This window comes from Mytilus edulis, chromosome 12 (genome assembly GCF_963676685.1).
Source record: "Mytilus edulis chromosome 12, xbMytEdul2.2, whole genome shotgun sequence".
NCBI classification, from domain to species: Eukaryota; Metazoa; Mollusca; class Bivalvia; order Mytilida; family Mytilidae; genus Mytilus; species Mytilus edulis.
This window is the reverse complement of record NC_092355.1, coordinates 15,328,239-15,347,829: the sequence shown is the minus strand read 5'-3', so window position 1 is coordinate 15,347,829 and position 19,591 is coordinate 15,328,239. Positions and strand designations below refer to the sequence as shown.

At 30.7% G+C, this 19,591-nt stretch overlaps 1 long non-coding RNA gene across 1 annotated transcript; it reads left to right on the top strand.

The window, feature by feature from the left end:
* Window positions 1-3,868: 3,868 nt before the first annotated feature.
* On the top strand, window positions 3,869-10,678 carry LOC139499510 (uncharacterized). The gene is made up of 3 exons (XR_011658206.1): window positions 3,869-3,957; window positions 7,441-7,516; window positions 9,724-10,678. It is a non-coding gene; the product is annotated as an uncharacterized lncRNA (long non-coding RNA).
* Window positions 10,679-19,591: the final 8,913 nt, after the last annotated feature.

Sequence of the window (19,591 nt, the reverse complement as noted above, 5' to 3'; positions counted from 1 at the left end):
TATATTACTTTTTTAAATTTGCATTTCGTTGAATATCTAAATTCGCGATTTCCCTGTACCCCCGAAATCCAAAACAATTGGTATCCACCGAATAATAATGAATCCACAGTAATACAAAAACGGGTTTAAATGTAAAACAATACCTGAACGACAACCATAACCTTGGACAAAATACCGACTAATAAAATAACAAACACAAGTAAATAATAAAATGTTGGTGTAAGGTATACATGGTATACATCGAGTGCGGAAATATATTTTATGTCAAAATAATTAATTTTGTTGTTTAAAGTAAGAGATCAGAAGTGAAAATATACACTTATCAACCGGTGGTCATTTTCCGTATCTCAAGTTATAATTGTATGAGGAGATTCATACGATATTTCATTTCAAGTTTGCGGCAACCGGATTAACAAGATGCATTGCATAGCAATGAACAAAATTATTAAAAGAGCCAGTGAACACTCTTCTAACTTAATAAAGACTTGAATCAAATGATCATCTTCACCAAAAAAATATTTCTCATATTAAAAATATTTCAAAATTGATTATGTACATATTGTTTGTTTTAATTATTGTTGTTTCAAGTTATAACAATGTATTTGCTATTTATTTATAGGTACCACTTCTTATACAACCCAAAGTCAAAGTACACTTGTTTCAAGGACAATACAGAAAGGCTCTATGACTAGCTTTAATATAGGTACTTTCAAGACAATGTTTATCCTTTATTTACCCGTTTTGTATAAGTTGTATACAAATTTGGAAATTGCGCGATTGATAAACGGCTTATTACACATGTCACAGTTATTTCTTTTAATATTTTTTTTGCTACTGAATAAACGAAGATATACAATCACCAATTGACGGTCATGTTGATGACTATTCGCAATGTTTGAATTAAGCTTTTATACATCAACCCCTTTTCTGTCTTTTTTTTTTTATCTAAAGACGTCATCCGTGAATATTTAAAAATCAAATAATAAAGCAAATGAAAAGTTACCTAATTGAAATGATACCAATGGAGAAACTGAAATAGTCATGTGTTTGATTCAAGTCACAGATCTGGATCGTTCACTTGCATCATTTTCAAGAAAATAATCAAGATTTGAAGACAACATTCCTTGTTCGTTTGTTCTTTTACTGTCATCGTCAACTAAAGTGTATGAGAGTCAAGCACGCACTGAAATGTGGATCCATGCCTGACAACTTCATCTTCATATCTGAACATGATATTTAGGAATTCAGAAAGTTGAAAGAAAAGTATTAGTATGATAGGAATTGTTATCGATCAAAATAATCTTCACATTGTATTGGTGTATTTGCTGTTTGAATGAGTATTCCTAATAAAAAAATATAATATTTCGTTACTCTATACATAAAAAAAGTGTGTCAATGGTTTTTATTAAAATAAAGATATCACGAGTGGTTTCGACTTATTAAGATGCATACGCAAGCAAATAACAGATTTCTAACATTATGGAAATGAATATTGATAAATGTGTAACTAAGGGAAATATCATAAATGTTTCATATGATTAACATTTCGTAACGTCTGTGGGTGAATATATAAATGCTCGTATTTTTTTCTTGTTTGGAGTAGGTATTCCTTTTTTGCTGTACTGTACTGTACACTTAAAAATAGTATAATAAATGTTTATATAAAAGTCAGACTTTGCAGCTTGTTTAGACATTTAGACAAATAAACATTTGATAGAGTATATCGGGAGCCTCTGGCCTTTGTTAGTCTGTTTAAATGTAAAACAATACCTGAACGACAACCATAACCTTGGACAAAATACCGACTAATAAAATAACAAACACAAGTAAATAATAAAATGTTGGTGTAAGGTATACATGGTATACATCGAGTGCGGAAATATATTTTATGTCAAAATAATTAATTTTGTTGTTTAAAGTAAGAGATCAGAAGTGAAAATATACACTTATCAACCGGTGGTCATTTTCCGTATCTCAAGTTATAATTGTATGAGGAGATTCATACGATATTTCATTTCAAGTTTGCGGCAACCGGATTAACAAGATGCATTGCATAGCAATGAACAAAATTATTAAAAGAGCCAGTGAACACTCTTCTAACTTAATAAAGACTTGAATCAAATGATCATCTTCACCAAAAAAATATTTCTCATATTAAAAATATTTCAAAATTGATTATGTACATATTGTTTGTTTTAATTATTGTTGTTTCAAGTTATAACAATGTATTTGCTATTTATTTATAGGTACCACTTCTTATACAACCCAAAGTCAAAGTACACTTGTTTCAAGGACAATACAGAAAGGCTCTATGACTAGCTTTAATATAGGTACTTTCAAGACAATGTTTATCCTTTATTTACCCGTTTTGTATAAGTTGTATACAAATTTGGAAATTGCGCGATTGATAAACGGCTTATTACACATGTCACAGTTATTTCTTTTAATATTTTTTTTGCTACTGAATAAACGAAGATATACAATCACCAATTGACGGTCATGTTGATGACTATTCGCAATGTTTGAATTAAGCTTTTATACATCAACCCCTTTTCTGTCTTTTTTTTTTTATCTAAAGACGTCATCCGTGAATATTTAAAAATCAAATAATAAAGCAAATGAAAAGTTACCTAATTGAAATGATACCAATGGAGAAACTGAAATAGTCATGTGTTTGATTCAAGTCACAGATCTGGATCGTTCACTTGCATCATTTTCAAGAAAATAATCAAGATTTGAAGACAACATTCCTTGTTCGTTTGTTCTTTTACTGTCATCGTCAACTAAAGTGTATGAGAGTCAAGCACGCACTGAAATGTGGATCCATGCCTGACAACTTCATCTTCATATCTGAACATGATATTTAGGAATTCAGAAAGTTGAAAGAAAAGTATTAGTATGATAGGAATTGTTATCGATCAAAATAATCTTCACATTGTATTGGTGTATTTGCTGTTTGAATGAGTATTCCTAATAAAAAAATATAATATTTCGTTACTCTATACATAAAAAAAGTGTGTCAATGGTTTTTATTAAAATAAAGATATCACGAGTGGTTTCGACTTATTAAGATGCATACGCAAGCAAATAACAGATTTCTAACATTATGGAAATGAATATTGATAAATGTGTAACTAAGGGAAATATCATAAATGTTTCATATGATTAACATTTCGTAACGTCTGTGGGTGAATATATAAATGCTCGTATTTTTTTCTTGTTTGGAGTAGGTATTCCTTTTTTGCTGTACTGTACTGTACACTTAAAAATAGTATAATAAATGTTTATATAAAAGTCAGACTTTGCAGCTTGTTTAGACATTTAGACAAATAAACATTTGATAGAGTATATCGGGAGCCTCTGGCCTTTGTTAGTCTGTTTAAATGTAAAACAATACCTGAACGACAACCATAACCTTGGACAAAATACCGACTAATAAAATAACAAACACAAGTAAATAATAAAATGTTGGTGTAAGGTATACATGGTATACATCGAGTGCGGAAATATATTTTATGTCAAAATAATTAATTTTGTTGTTTAAAGTAAGAGATCAGAAGTGAAAATATACACTTATCAACCGGTGGTCATTTTTCGTATCTCAAGTTATAATTGTATGAGGAGATTCATACGATATTTCATTTCAAGTTTGCGGCAACCGGATTAACAAGATGCATTGCATAGCAATGAACAAAATTATTAAAAGAGCCAGTGAACACTCTTCTAACTTAATAAAGACTTGAATCAAATGATCATCTTCACCAAAAAAATATTTCTCATATTAAAAATATTTCAAAATTGATTATGTACATATTGTTTGTTTTAGTTATTGTTGTTTCAAGTTATAACAATGTATTTGCTATTTATTTATAGGTACCACTTCTTATACAACCCAAAGTCAAAGTACACTTGTTTCAAGGACAATACAGAAAGGCTCTATGACTAGCTTTAATATAGGTACTTTCAAGACAATGTTTATCCTTTATTTACCCGTTTTGTATAAGTTGTATACAAATTTGGAAATTGCGCGATTGATAAACGGCTTATTACACATGTCACAGTTATTTCTTTTAATATTTTTTTTGCTACTGAATAAACGAAGATATACAATCACCAATTGACGGTCATGTTGATGACTATTCGCAAAGTGGTGATTTTAGCTTTTATACATCAACCCCTTTTTTGTCTTTTTTTTTTTATCTAAAGACGTCATCCGTGAATATTTAAAAATCAAATAATAAAGCAAATGAAAAGTTACCTAATTGAAATGATACCAATGGAGAAACTGAAATAGTCATGTGTTTGATTCAAGTCACAGATCTGGATCGTTCACTTGCATCATTTTCAAGAAAATAATCAAGATTTGAAGACAACATTCCTTGTTCGTTTGTTCTTTTACTGTCATCGTCAACTAAAGTGTACGAGAATCAAGCACGCACTGAAATGTGGATCCATGCCTGACAACTTCATCTTCATATCTGAACATGATATTTAGGAATTCAGAAAGTTGAAAGAAAAGTATTAGTATGATAGGAATTGTTATCGATCAAAATAATCTTCACATTGTATTGGTGTATTTGCTGTTTGAATGAGTATTCCTAATAAAAAAATATAATATTTCGTTACTCTATACATAAAAAAAGTGTGTCAATGGTTTTTATTAAAATAAAGATATCACGAGTGGTTTCGACTTATTAAGATGCATACGCAAGCAAATAACAGATTTCTAACATTATGGAAATGAATATTGATAATTGTGTAACTAAGGGAAATATCATAAATTTTTCATATGATTAACATTTCGTAACGTCTGTGGGTGAATATATAAATGCTCATATTTTTTTCTTGTTTGGAGTAGGTATTTCTTTTTTGCTGTACTGTACTGTACACTTAAAAATAGTATAATAAATGTTTATATAAAAGTCAGACTTTGCAGCTTGTTTAGACATTTAGACAAATAAACATTTGATAGAGTATATCGGGAGCCTCTGGCCTTTGTTTGTCTTGTATTATTTTTAATTTTAGTTTCTTGTTTACAATTTGGAAAATAGTATGGCGTTCATTATCACTGAACTAGCGTATATTTGTTTAGGGGACAGCTGAATGACGCCTCCGGGTGCGGAAATTTCTCGCTACATTGAAGACCTGTTGGTGACCTTCTGCTGTTGTGTTTTTTCTATGGTCGGGTTGTTGTCTCCTTGGCATATTCCCCATTTCCATTCTCAATTTTATATGTTAAGCATTACCATCATTTAATGAACCATTTATGAAATATATAATTTTACTAGTCGATACATTTCAGTTTGTTACTCAACTGTTCTGGTTTAGAGGGAGAGTTTAGAATCCAGCTAACATGTTTATCCTTGACACATAATGTATGTATGTCCCTGTCCCAAATCAGGAGTCTGAATTATAGCGGTTGTCGTTTGTCTGTGTGTTACATATGTGTTTTGCGTAAACTATTTGTACAGACTGTAAGCCGTTATGTTTCTCGTTTGAATTGTTTTACATTTGTCATTTCGGGGCCTTTTAAAGTTGATTATGTAGTATGGCATTTGCTCATTGTTGAAAACTAAACGGTGACCTACAGTTGTTTTTTTATTTGTCATTTGGTCTCTTGTGGAGAGTTGTCTAATTAACAATCATACCACATCTTCTTTTTCATATATATTTCGTGTACAAGTTGCGATTTTGTACAGATTATAACATGTACAAAAATATTGTATATGTTATAACTTGTATAATGCAAAAATACAAGTTATAACATGTACAAAAGTACCTTGTACATGTTATAACCTGTAAAAAATATTGCTTGAAAATGGTTTTAACTTGTACACAATCGAAATTAAAGGATGTGTTTCTATTATTGCAACATATGTTATCAACCTCAATAACATTTTCATCATAACTTTTTTATTATTCCTTCATGTTAGTGTGTTTTGTTCTTTTTTGATACAGTTAATGTCCAGGGGTCGGTATAATGAAGCATTCCTTAGACCTGTATTAAGATATTTCTTAGGAAATGTCTTATGATCCTCTCATCACTATCTATGAACATATCTTTATTTGATGAATTATAATTGCAAGTGTCCACTTTGAAGGCAATAGTACAATACTAGAAATGGAGTATGTGTTTTAAAGACAACAAATTGCCCGTAGAGCAGACAACATCCAAAGATCACAAATACATGCAAAGAAGGGGATATATATTTAAAACATCAAAACGACATTCGCCTCATGCAATGATCTTATAGTTTTAAAAAAAATGAGTTATAAATTTACATAAGTCATGCTGAAGGCCAAAAATGTTGAAGAGTAGACCCAAAGATATTAATAATGAAGCGTAATCCAATGAAAACTATTTCAGCTCTCACTTGCTTTTTCAGAGTAAGCATATGAGACATTGTTTTAGTCTTTGCATGCTATAAAACGAGAGGGAAGAGTATTACCCAACATTATTAGGAATTGTTTTTGAATATTTTGGAAGAATGTAGTAACTAATATTTAATGTAATTGTCATTAAGGAAATGCAAGCTTTTAGTAAATAGTGTCACACTTATTTAAGCCATGATGGACTGCATAAAACATACAATTACAAGAAAACACATTTTGCCAACATACATGTAAGCCATGAAACATATATTTCTGACACTTTGTGATCATTGTCCTCTATAGAAAAAGACACGTTCTGGCCTGTTTATTGTTGTTCTTTATGCATAAATGTATATTTGAATTCATTAAGATTTATCCTAAATTTTGTACAAGTTAAAACCATTTTTAAGCAATGTTTTGTACAGGTTATAACATGTACGAAGTACTTTTGTATATGTTATGAGGTACTTTTGTACATGTTATAACTTGTATTTTTGCACTAACAAGTTATAACATGTACAACATTTTTGTACATGTTATTTCCTGTACAAAATTGCAACTTGTACACGACATATACATCATATTCTGTTAAAGTTTGGAATGCTATTTTAAGTAGGAATGTGAAAATATAGGTTTACAAAATTATTTCATTATTTACAAAGCATAAAGCTTAATCATAAGTCAAACGGTTGTATATATGTGTGTGTGATATAAAGCAACGATAATCAGTACCGGTATGATTGTATAGATATTTCTATAAAAAAAAAAGTATGACAGTCAAATGGAAATCATTGATTGCCTCCTTGGTGCAAAATTTTGAGCAAAAAACAGGTGCCACATATGTTACAAGATATTCTTACCTTTCAATAGCATCTGATATCACTACGGTTTTTGGGCTTTGGATTTCTACGTATATTTTGTAAACTGTTGTTGGTCTTTTTTTTTTTTTTTTTTTTATTTTGGGGTTTGTTTGCCATGATGTTGCCATTTTATTTTAACATTAGCGATTGATATATTTAATTTGTTTTCATTTTCCCGCCATATATAAAATTTTATTAAAATTAACAGGTGCAGTGATTGGTGGAATACTAGGTGCATGTTCTATGATTATTGTGTTAGCTGTGCTGATTGTATGCAAAATTAGGTGAGTGACACGTTTCTGTAACAATATGACTTTCTTTCAATGTTTCTTATTAAAATGACTTTGTTAAGATGAACTCTTTCAAATGATTAAAAGAAAAAAAAACGGGGCTTAATCAATTGTAATTCAAATCCGCCATAGAACTTAGTATATACATTCTTTACTGACTTTAAAGATTATATGCAAGTGCAGTTGTATATCACAAGTAGTTTATTTTCAAATAATAAATGTATATAAGAAGAGTTAATATGTTTGGCAAAGGGGCTACCCTCATGTGTTTACTATATGGTATAGTTCTCCAGTTAGCTTGCTGTTCAAGTTATTGGAATGCCGATTGGGACTTACTGTTCACCACTTATTGTTGACCTGTGTAGGTATTGTTTAGAGTTACAATTTATGACTAAAACCAACAAAGACCCACCAAATTAACACCTGATACAGAAATTTAATTAAACCTTTAAATATTTAGATAATATATTGGCTCTCAATAATGACGGTTTTAGTATTACAATAACGATATATTCTGTTGAACTGACATTAAATAAAGTTAATACTTACAATGACCACTTCTCTTACTTAAATTTTAATATCTATATCTTTAACGGGAACCTTTATACCAAAAGTATAGGACAAAAACGGCAAGTTTTTTTTGGATCGGAGCGCTCTAGGTGGAGGCAAATATTTGCTGTTCCCATAAATAAACGCACTATTAAATTGGCGTATACGAATGGAGCAAACTAAATTCTTGACATACTTAAACTATTTACAATAACGTATTTAGATAGTTTTGGATAAATTAAAAATTGTATCTCTTATAAGTTTGAAAAAATATGACTTATACCACATTTTAGCATCTTTTGTTTACGTTTCCTTTTGGTGATGATTGTCTGTTTCACCAACGTGTATTTTGGCGTAAAATGGTTATATTCCTACGTCATCGTTATATGACGTCGGGAAACTCATTCATTAAAAAACACATGACGTGGGAGTACGACCAGAATAGCCCATGAAATATAATCATATTTTACCACGGGTTTGTACTCAAAGTGTTTCAAGGAGGTCGTGTTAGAACGTCCAGTTTTAGATGGTGACGTTCCCTTTTACCCAGGTGGTGTTTAGTTATCTCAATTTGTTCAATTCACTCGTGTATATAATAAATTATTTGATTTTAACGCGGAGCTATGATATTTTAGCTGGCACGTCAGTAACTGTTAAAAGTTCTTTGTTAATTTATGTATCATTGTCATTTTGCTTATTTTCTTGTGTTTCCTATACTGACATCGGACTCGAACATTTGAGTTATATTGTGCGTATCGGTGTGTGTTTGTGTAATCTCGATTTGCTAGAAGTATATGAGGAGGATTAAGTTATCACTAAACATATTTAGCCCCGATGAATGTTTGCACCTTCACAAAGTCAGGAGCTTCTGGACTTTGTTAGTCATGTAATTTTTTTTTAATTTAAGTTGGTTTATATGTTTATCATTAAGTATAACGTCCATTTGCACTGAACTAGTACACATAGTGGTTTAGGGGCTAGCTAGGTTCGCCTCTTGGATTTTGATTTTCTCGCCGTGTTGAAAACCCAGTAGCGGCCTTATGCTGTCTTTTAACTCTTTGATCAGGTTTTTATATCTATGACACAATTCCCATTTCAATTCTCTATATACACAAACAGCTGGTTATGATGAATTTGTTTGATTGGGCTGAACGTTTGTTCAAATTTCCTTTAATATGATCCAGTCATTTGAGCAAGAGTCTAGCAAAAAGAATTTCACTGATAACCTAACATTGTTTCGGGCTGTACATACATCAAAGTTGACTTTTGTATTTACTAAAAAAATATAAAAATTGTCAAATTGTACAGAAAATATTTGCCAGTGATTGAGATATTCTGTAGTATATTTATATATGTTTCTATTTACCAATTTGTTCGTGAGCTTTTTTTTCGCCATGTAAGCTTTTAGAAAAAAAAACACCAACATTGGGTCATTTCCGATTTTACTACATCAAGTTACAAATTTCGAATTTAAATCGTCATGAAGTTCACACTCAAGGGCTAAACGCAAAATAAAGGATTCAAAAAAAATAATTGACAACACGTTACAAGCAATACAAGTTTTTAGATTCAACATAATCTTCATTTGTATTAATCAGGCCATTAAGTTTTATGTTGTACCTTTATCATGGTTTTGTGCTTTTAACTTACAGATCAAAGGGGATTTTTACAGATTCGAATACTCATAATTATGAAGACACCAGCCGTGTGAACTTTTCAACGGCAACATACGAGGACCTTGACAATGCAAAGCATACCAATTTAACAGCAACAACAAACCAGGCTTGTGACATTAGTGATTCGAGTGCACCGGTATATAAAGAAGTTAATAAAAATTGAGAATCCTGGAAATACTGTATCAAAATAAGAATATGTCCGTAGTGATGTTAGCAATGGTTACTGATACACTGTCTGTTGTCTGACTAAATGCAAGCGAAATATGATATTTGATCAACTGAAGAAAACAAAATTTGCTTAACAGAATAATAAGATACTAATGTAAATAAAATTAAAAATATTCTAGAAGTCAGACAATATTAGTTCAGGTTAATATGAAAAGGTAATACGACACTTAGCCGTCCATAACCATCACACGTGTATGTGGTTAGTCAATGAATAGATTGTTTTTGTTACATTATTAGGATATGCTTATCTTTAAAATTACAAAATTCTTTTTCACAATACGTACGAAACAGATAATTTTCTATATTTACCCATCAGCTTGTGAGAATATACATGTATGTTTGCAGCGGTTAACATGTGTTGATAATGGTTAAAGGCGTACCTGTATGGAATGTATTCTTTTTATCAGGTTTATATTCCACATTTATCTATACATAAAATGTAAGCAATACTATGTTTGTACGTAAATACTCATTTAATTTGGTCAAACGCATACATAGTTTATAGTTTATTAAAGAAAAATCAGCCATAGAATACTGCGAAACAGGAGCATATGCATATTATACACAAAAGAAATCACAACATATTTCATAATACATACAGTATACATTTTAAAATTATAAATCTTCAGAAATAAATCTTTGTTTATTGCAATTTTAAATCAGACAAGCATCTTTTCTACGTTTTGAATAAAAAGTGACAGCTTAGACAGCACTTTAGTATTACAATTTTAAGCATGCCTAGTACTTTGTTAACATTTGGATATTTTAAATAATATAGAGGTATGAACTTCCCCCTTTAATCTTTAACTTCACAATTGGTACATATACATATATAGTGGTACACATCCCCAAGACCAGCTTTACAAAGTGGACAAATTCTCTCATTTCGTGGTACATTTCTCCATCTTCCTGTTTAAATGGGAAACTTTGTATTACATACCCTTTATTTACATATATTTACTCTATGACCCCGCCTTAATTTTAATAGATATGGTTCTAAGCAAAACTCTTCTTTAAAGAGTAATAAAATCCACCCCTTGATGATTTATGTATATCATAGAACCATTTTTGAATAAATTGGTCCTGGAGACGCCGCCTCACATTAGTTTTAATATAATTATAATCAACTTGCTCCGGAATATTATATATTTCACAAACGCCAGTCATTAAACACAGAATTTACATAGTTAAACCATTTGAAATTATAACCTTCATGCTCATGCATGTAGCAAATCAACTTGGACAGTTTACCCGATAATTTTTTATCGTTTGATGCAAGCTTGTGCCAAAAACATACCATTTTTAACTTCATCTGCAGATCAAGTGGAAATCTTCCAAGTTCTCAATACACCATACAATTTGGCGTAGAGTATCGCACCCCCCCCCCCCCCATATTGCCTGAACAAAACAAGCTGGAAGTCATATGAATCCATCTAGTCAATATCTATCTACCATAACATTAAAGTTATTTAATCATAAGAAAAGCTAAATATTGTAATACCCCAGATGAGCATTCCTTCCACACATATCCTCGGACGTGCTTTATTCAAAACAATAACGAGATTTCATAGCACTACAGAAGCAATTAACAATTAACCATTAAAAAACACATCTAATTAGATTATTGTATGATTCCAATTGGTCTTTTGTTCTTATATACTATTTCGAGTGTCACAGCATGACCCACAACAAACCTTATAGTTATCAGGAAGTCGATACACACAAATAAGAAGAATTTATTAATTCTTGTATAATAAAGCTTCCAAATACAAGAATTGCGACACAGCAGTTGCCATTGTCAGTTTTGGGATTTTTTATTCTTCAAAAAGCAATAAAACAAATTCATTGTATAATTTGATTTGTCTTCTCCATACACATTGGGGTATGATCAAAGATAATTAGTATTTATCATATGTTTAGTAGTAAATACAGTAGTTTTGCATATGTGATAAATAGCCTGCTGTTTAATCCATATCGCGCAACTTTGATGCGCACCCTTTATCGCATACCCTTTATCACACCCCTACCCTTTATCGCATACCCTTTATCACACCCCTACTTTTTTTTTTTTTTTTTTTTTTTTTACATAAAGTCAGTTTTGTTTTTTTTTTTGCTTAAAATTTTTTTTCCTCAAAATAGGTAAATTTTTTGAATGACGTCATTGTTTGGTATGTGACGTCACGAACGTCGAGTTGTCATATTGTATGTGACGTCACGAACGTCAAGTTTTCATAGATTTTGGCACACTAAATGCAACTATGAAAAATACAAAACACACAAATTAATACAATAATAAACAAAATATTTTTAAAACAACAGCACGCAAATTGTAAGGTAACCCAGGTGCTTCGGATAAGTAATTGAGCAGTTCTTTTAATGCCTTTGAAACAAGACAAAAGTAGAACTGAAGGTAACCCAGTGCTATGGATCAGAAAACAGTTCATATAATATAATACTCTTCTGTTGAAATATATGATAAAGTGTATAATACATGGCAAAATCCGTATCACATGCCGTATCACCCTCGACCAATATCATCCCTCGGGCCTAAAGGCCCTTGGGCTGATATTGATGTCTCGGGATGATACGACATATGATACGGATTTTGCCATGTATTATTCTCTATATATCATATACGTGTTGATAATTTAAATCTCTGGTTGTAATATTACATTCGAAAATAATGTGATTGATCATCATCCTCTTATAATTCCTTGATTCATTTGTTTCTGAAGAATATTAATCTATGTTAAGCGTTTAAGACTTTTGATTTTTTGTTAGATACGTGAGATTTGATAGACATGCGCGTTAAGTATCAACTGTTCCTACTTCTTTGGGTCATAACTTAGGATGACAATAGTTTATCGATGATGAATTCTGATTGAAATATCAATCATCTGATATGAATATGCATATTAAGGTGGTACCCAACACTTGCACTAAAATTAGTTTGGCTCGTTTAATTTTCATAAAATTTTGTCAAAGTACTTACTTTGACCCTTTACCAAATATATTAAAATCTCAAAAATTTGGCACCAACCGTTTTGTCAGAAAAATTACACTGGTTATATAGCAGTTTGACAAACACCAATTTTGACCATTGAGAAGCTTAATATTCCTTTCACAACACAATGTAATTAAAACGTTTAGCTCAGTTTACAGAGTTATCTCCCTGTAGTGTTAGGTACCACCTTAAAAACATTATATTCATTGTTACTCTCAGTTTTGATTCAACATGTTCAACTTATTTTTATATTATTTAAAAAGATTCATCCTGCCAAACTGACTTTAAATAAAGCTCGTACTAACAATGAACACTGCACTTTCGTGGATCTATATCTTTAATGGGAAGCTTTATACCTCAATTTTGATAAAATAGACGACCTCTCATTTCCTATTGTTATTCATATTTAGAAGTTGACGTTCCCTTGTCCCTTGTGTTGTTTATATATCTCAACTTGATAGTTTCGCTCTTGTATGAAACAACACAATTGATTTTAACAAGTCAAATGAAATTAGAAAAAATCACACCAGTGTTTTCGATATTAAAATCAAGTAAAAGATTTACTATATTTTATCATCGATACAAGGACACTATTCGGAAATATGAATTTTTTTTTTTTTTTTTTTTTTTTTTTTTTTTTTTTTTAATATTAAACATATTTTATTAACAATCACCTGTTACATCAACCCTCAGTTGCCCAGGGAAGCAACTAAGGGGGCCCCAATTTTTACAGTCTCATTTGTCGGGGAAAAGCAAATGAGAAAAAAACTCCCACTATAAATATGAATTAACATGCAAACATCTTATACTTTCAGGTATTTAACATCCAATTTGTATAGTAATATTCTTTAACAAGGCACAAGCATGTCGGCATTCACATCTAGCTGCAAAACCAGGTTTAACTCACAGTTTTTTTCTTAAAATATCCGTTACCAAGTAAGGTAAATGACAATTGTTATATTATAGTTTGTTTCTGTGTGTGCTGCATTGTCGTTTTGGTTTTTTTTTTGTTGCATTTCATTGTTTCTGTAGTTTCATGTTTTCCTCTTATAGTTGATGTGTTTACCTCAGAGTTAGTTTGTTATCTAGATTTGTTTTTTTCTATATCGATTGATGACTTTCGAACAGCGATATCATACTGTTACATTTATTAGTCTTAGAGATACATATTACTTTTGATTAGCCATCATTGGCTTTGAACTAGCTGGCAGTAACTGCGAGTACTCTTATATGTGTCTTGTTGTTAGGAATAATGAATATATATATATTTACAAATTAATATGTAAACAAGTATAAATTGAAAACTTCGTTCAAACCTATGATTGAGTTGGATAAAAACTTTTTATACGTGTGCATGTAAAACAAATTTCGTTGAAGAAGTGTCTAATATAGCACAAACAACATTTTCCAAAAGACAAAAAAAAATAAAGTATATTTAAACAAATTGCATTTGACTAACAGGTTGAACAACTGATGTTCTTTAACCCTGCTGACTGCCATTGGCGATTGCCAAATAAAATTGATCACGAGTTGTAACAAAATGGATCCTAATATAAATTTAATACTAAACAGAAAACAATAAACTTGTGGCCCAGATGTTATGCCACAAACATAAAGTGTCCATATTGTTTTGTACACCAGATCTATATTTTGACAGTATATGTCTCTTCAGTGATGTAAGGGATCGAAACGGTATTTGTAAGGCCATATAATTTACCCTCAATTTAAGATAAACTCTTGAATTTCAAGTGTATATATATAAATATAAGTACGTCTGAGTCAGTGAAAACTCTTCAACAGATTTATCCATCGGATCACCAGCAAAGATGGTGATACATGGCTGTGTACATTATGTATATACAACTCGTCTAAACATCAACCCAACAATGTTAGATCTGTAAATTTGCTTTCGCAATTTTTTTGTTCTTCCCTCGCCGGGATTCAAACCCATGCTACTGAGATATCATGTCATGTTGGGTATATATATATATATATATATATATATATATACACTTGAAATTCAAGAGTTTATCTTAAATTGAGGGTAAATTATATGGCCTTCCACATACCGTTGATATATATATATTCCAACTTTTTACAGTTTTGTTTGCATCGATCAGATAGGTTAAACCTTTCTTTACTGATTTTTTTGTTTGTTCTTGTTAGGCTGTTACACCACTATCCTAGGTCTAGGGAAGGTTGAGTGCCCACAAGCTATTTAACCTCGCCACATTTGTGTTATGCCTGTCCCAACTCAAGAAGTTTGTAATTCAGTGGTTTTTGTTAGTTCACGTCTATCATATTTTTTTTGTAAATTTTTAAAGAAGCCGTTGGTTTTCTCAATCAAATTCTTTCATTTTTTCTTTTTGTAGCCAACTACACGGATCTTTTTCATTCGTGATGGTCATATAGTTGCCTTTACTTTCTTACATCAAATTCATTTTAACGTTAGTGATAGTTGTCTCATTGGTATTCATTCTACCTCTCCTTATTTTATAGGAAAATAGAAAACTCCAATAAGTGTTTTTTTTTTCATTTACATATACGGTATTTTGTTTTGTGATTGAAACAATAATATATGTATTGATAGGACACCATGCCCGATTTGTACACTTATATTAACATATTGAGTAAATTCTCAAAAAAATATCCCGAATAATTTAGTTCCAATATGGTCTTTCAACAGTTCATTCAGTAAGGAAAATCAACGAAATAAAATTAAAATAGTACTGTAGGCTACATGATATAAGATACATTTAGATATCAGGTGTAAGTGGCATTGAATTTCTTTTCGTAACTGTGAGTAATTTTAGTTCCGTTATAACTGTTTCTATGCTTTTGGGTTGATGGTATTTATATCTTTACTGTGTAGCATAACACCCTCCCCCCCCCCCATCCTAAGTACCTCGGCAGCGGTGGAAAAAATTCAATATTCTAATTGAGGTACAGTTCTTTATAAAATTCCGATATGCTGCAAAGTAAGTTTTTGTGATACTGATTCCTAATAATACAAGTTACTATGATAACTAAGATCCTAAATTGGCTATCTCTCTGTTTAAATTGTCAGAATCGAACTATGTGATACATTTAAGTTAAACTTGTTTATAACACCTTCAACGATTTATTTAACGTGTATAAGTGTATAACAATTAAGCTTGAACAACACTGAATGTCGAAATAAACTATTGTGTTATTCATGTTAAAATAGCGAATAACTTGAACGGTAAACAAGTTGTTTACTATACGGAAAAAATAAAAGATAATATTATTTTTTAAAGTTTACTTTCGGGTTACTATATTCGTAGTTACTATATACGGATATGATGCTACACAGTTACCTTGAGATGATCCATTTTCAACTGATTTTTACAGTTTGTGCTTATAATATATTGATACACAACTGTCCGCGTTATGGGAAGTATTTGGTGACAGCAAACATTTGTTAGACAAAATTAAAACCAACGCAAAACCGTACCAATCAACGCTCGATCAGAATGGAAATGTAAAATTCTGTGCATTTTAAGAGAGAGAGAGGGAGTACCACGGTTTTTTCATTAGAGCTCTGCATCAACTCTTTAATTTGTCTATAGGTGTATGTTGCAAGGTAAAAAGCTGTTCTAAAACAGTTGACTCTCTTTTATCACTGGTAGTTCAAATAGACCCTAAGATCTACTGTATTATTGGTTAATTTATTCTCGTTCTGAACATGCATGAAATATTTTTTACTGAACAACCGATCATGTAATCAATTCAGTGGTTGTTGCGTTTTGCTGTATATAATAAATTTGGTTGTTTGGGGGTAATTTCTATATTTTGGTCTCAATAAATCAGTCCATGCCTATTCTTGTTTGACCCGTTTTATGTGTTTCAGGGCCTTTTATAGCTGACTATGCTGTATAAATATATATGTTGCACATTATTTGGGGGCATACGATGACTTATAGTTAATTTCGAAGTTGTTTGGTCTGTGATGGAACTGTCTTATTGGCAATCATTTTATATTTATATATATTCTATTTGATGTGATCACATACTACATACATTAAACCAAAACAATCACTCCTCTAGAACCATCATAGTATATAAAAATTAGAATAAACTTGATTGTACTTTTTCTGTTAGAAAAGTCTGTAGTTACTGAAAGAAAGTCATAGTACTTTCTCTTGATATCGAACTCATGCGATAAAACACTTGTTCTAAAGGGTCATGTTGGCTCTGCTGGGTAAAATATAAACGCAGCCATGTTCAGTAAGCATGGGTCTGTTGAATAAGAAGCAGTAATTATACTCGTAACTTTACTACTTATACATATAAATCCTTATCGGTGATGGAACGGGTGCAAATCCTTGACTAATTGGCAAAACAATGCGGCAGCGACTTATATAAAATGTAGGATCTTTACATTTTCCAGGTAAACAGTCAACGATCGAGTAGGCAACAAATGATACATTGTATGCACGTATCAGAATAGGTACTAACAATGCAAGTAAAGTAGATGTATTGTGTTGATATATATAATTAAAACAAAGGTGCAGAAAAAATCATTATAATATATTTAATACCAGGATCATCTTAAAACTGTTTACTTATGGTTTTTTTTAATTGACAGTATCAAATCTTGTTTGTTCGTTCTTTGACAGAGAAAACAACCAGACAAGCTAATTCAACACATGTGACGACAAAAAGTTGTATTATGCGAGGTAATGGTAAAAGTCAATACTGTTTGTCTATGATGGAACAGAAGTATTTTAATATTTAGGCCAGACGCGCATTTTGTCTACAAAAGAATCATCAGTGACGCTTGAATAAAAAAAAAGTTAAAAATGCCAAAAAAGTACGAAGTTGAAGATCATTATGATAATCGAAGAGCCAAAAACGTTTTTGTGTTTCAATTTTTAATCTTGATCATTTAAATACCAGGCATAACTTATGATTTGTATGACTGTCATGACCCTCTTATTAATGTGCATGTATTCTGTTTTCTTGGTTTTTTTAAATTTTTTTAACAAATATTTTTTTTTTCAGGTCTTACAGATTTGATAGAAAAACAGAGAGTCTCTATATACATGATATACATCTGTTTTATCATCTTTTCAATTTTCTAACATTGTCTTTCAAACCATCGTAGATTCAGTTCCATGGAAATTCAAAGCCATTTTAACTTCAAAATGAAATTCCTTAATCCATAACTCTACTGTAAAAAAGTAAGGAAGAACAAATTTTGAATTATACAAAATATGTGACATCTTTTATTTCTAAACAATGTCTGGATAATAAATATGAAAACCACATTATTATATGTTTGATATTGGATTTATTTTCGCTTGGTTTTGAATTAGTATTGTCCAAGCGGATGACAGTTGTTATCCATTCGTTTGATTTGTTTGAGCTTTTAATTTTGCAATTTAATTAAGAACTTTCCGTTTTGTAGTTTCCTCGGAGTTCAGTAATTTTGTGATTTTACATTTTAAGATACATTAAATTATTTTGTATTTAAATATTTATAAAAGTAAATTGATTAGTTATAAAGAGATATCTGATTGTTAATTAACTCGTTTGAAGTGCAATTTTTAACTGATGCTTCGTATGAGAAGATATTTTTTTACGTTTTACAAGTGCTTTTAAATCGACTAAACAATAAAGATGTTTAAATCAATTAAATACTATCGCAGAAGTGTGCTTAATTGTCGGGTGCTTTTGTCGTGTTATAATTAGTTTAGTGCATAATTAAGCATATCCCATATATGTATAGAACGTCAAAGCTATCGTATGTGGTAATCTACTGACACATATTTGTTTAGTTTTCAATTATTTTAAACAAAATCAAAAGGGGTTCCGTGTTATTAATTATTCTTTTGGATATTGTTTCACTAATACTGTAAAGGAATTATGATTGTAACTGCATATGAAAACTTGATTTACAATTAATGATTTTATATCACATACCATCACTTGAAATATATATATGCATATTCAGACACAGTTTTAATATTTGAAGATTTGAGAGGACTCGACTAGAAACGTGACTGTAAACAATGCGTCTCTGTATTTACCAAGGACTGTTGTTACTTTATAAACTCCTCCAAACGTCTGCAGAGCAATGTTCATCAGAAACTTTCCAGATAAATCCAGATAAACGAGATGTTAAATTACGTGGATTTACTTATCGTACATTTGAAAACATATCACCAAGGGCATGCTTTAAAAAATGTATCCGGCGAACACGATGTCATTCTTACAACTATAACAGAGCTTCCCTTACATGTGAATTTAATGTGAAACCAATGTATATTTCGGAAGGCTATTTTCAAAATATGGTTGGTTATGTCTACGTTGACGTTCATCATTACAGAGAGGTGAGTTAAAAATTTCGAATAAAGGCAAATAAAATTAATGCCATTACTTTATTTTATATACTTTTTTTTACAATTTTTCAACATCAGATCATAACATTAAAAGTTGAAAGTCATAAAATTAACGGTTACACGTTTAAAATACAAAGTTTCATGGTAACATTTGATATGTTTTGGTAAACGAAAATTGTGACATCCTAAAAAATTTAGTAAAAGGATATTTCGATTTTACGTCAACTTAAACTCAAAAAAAAAATAA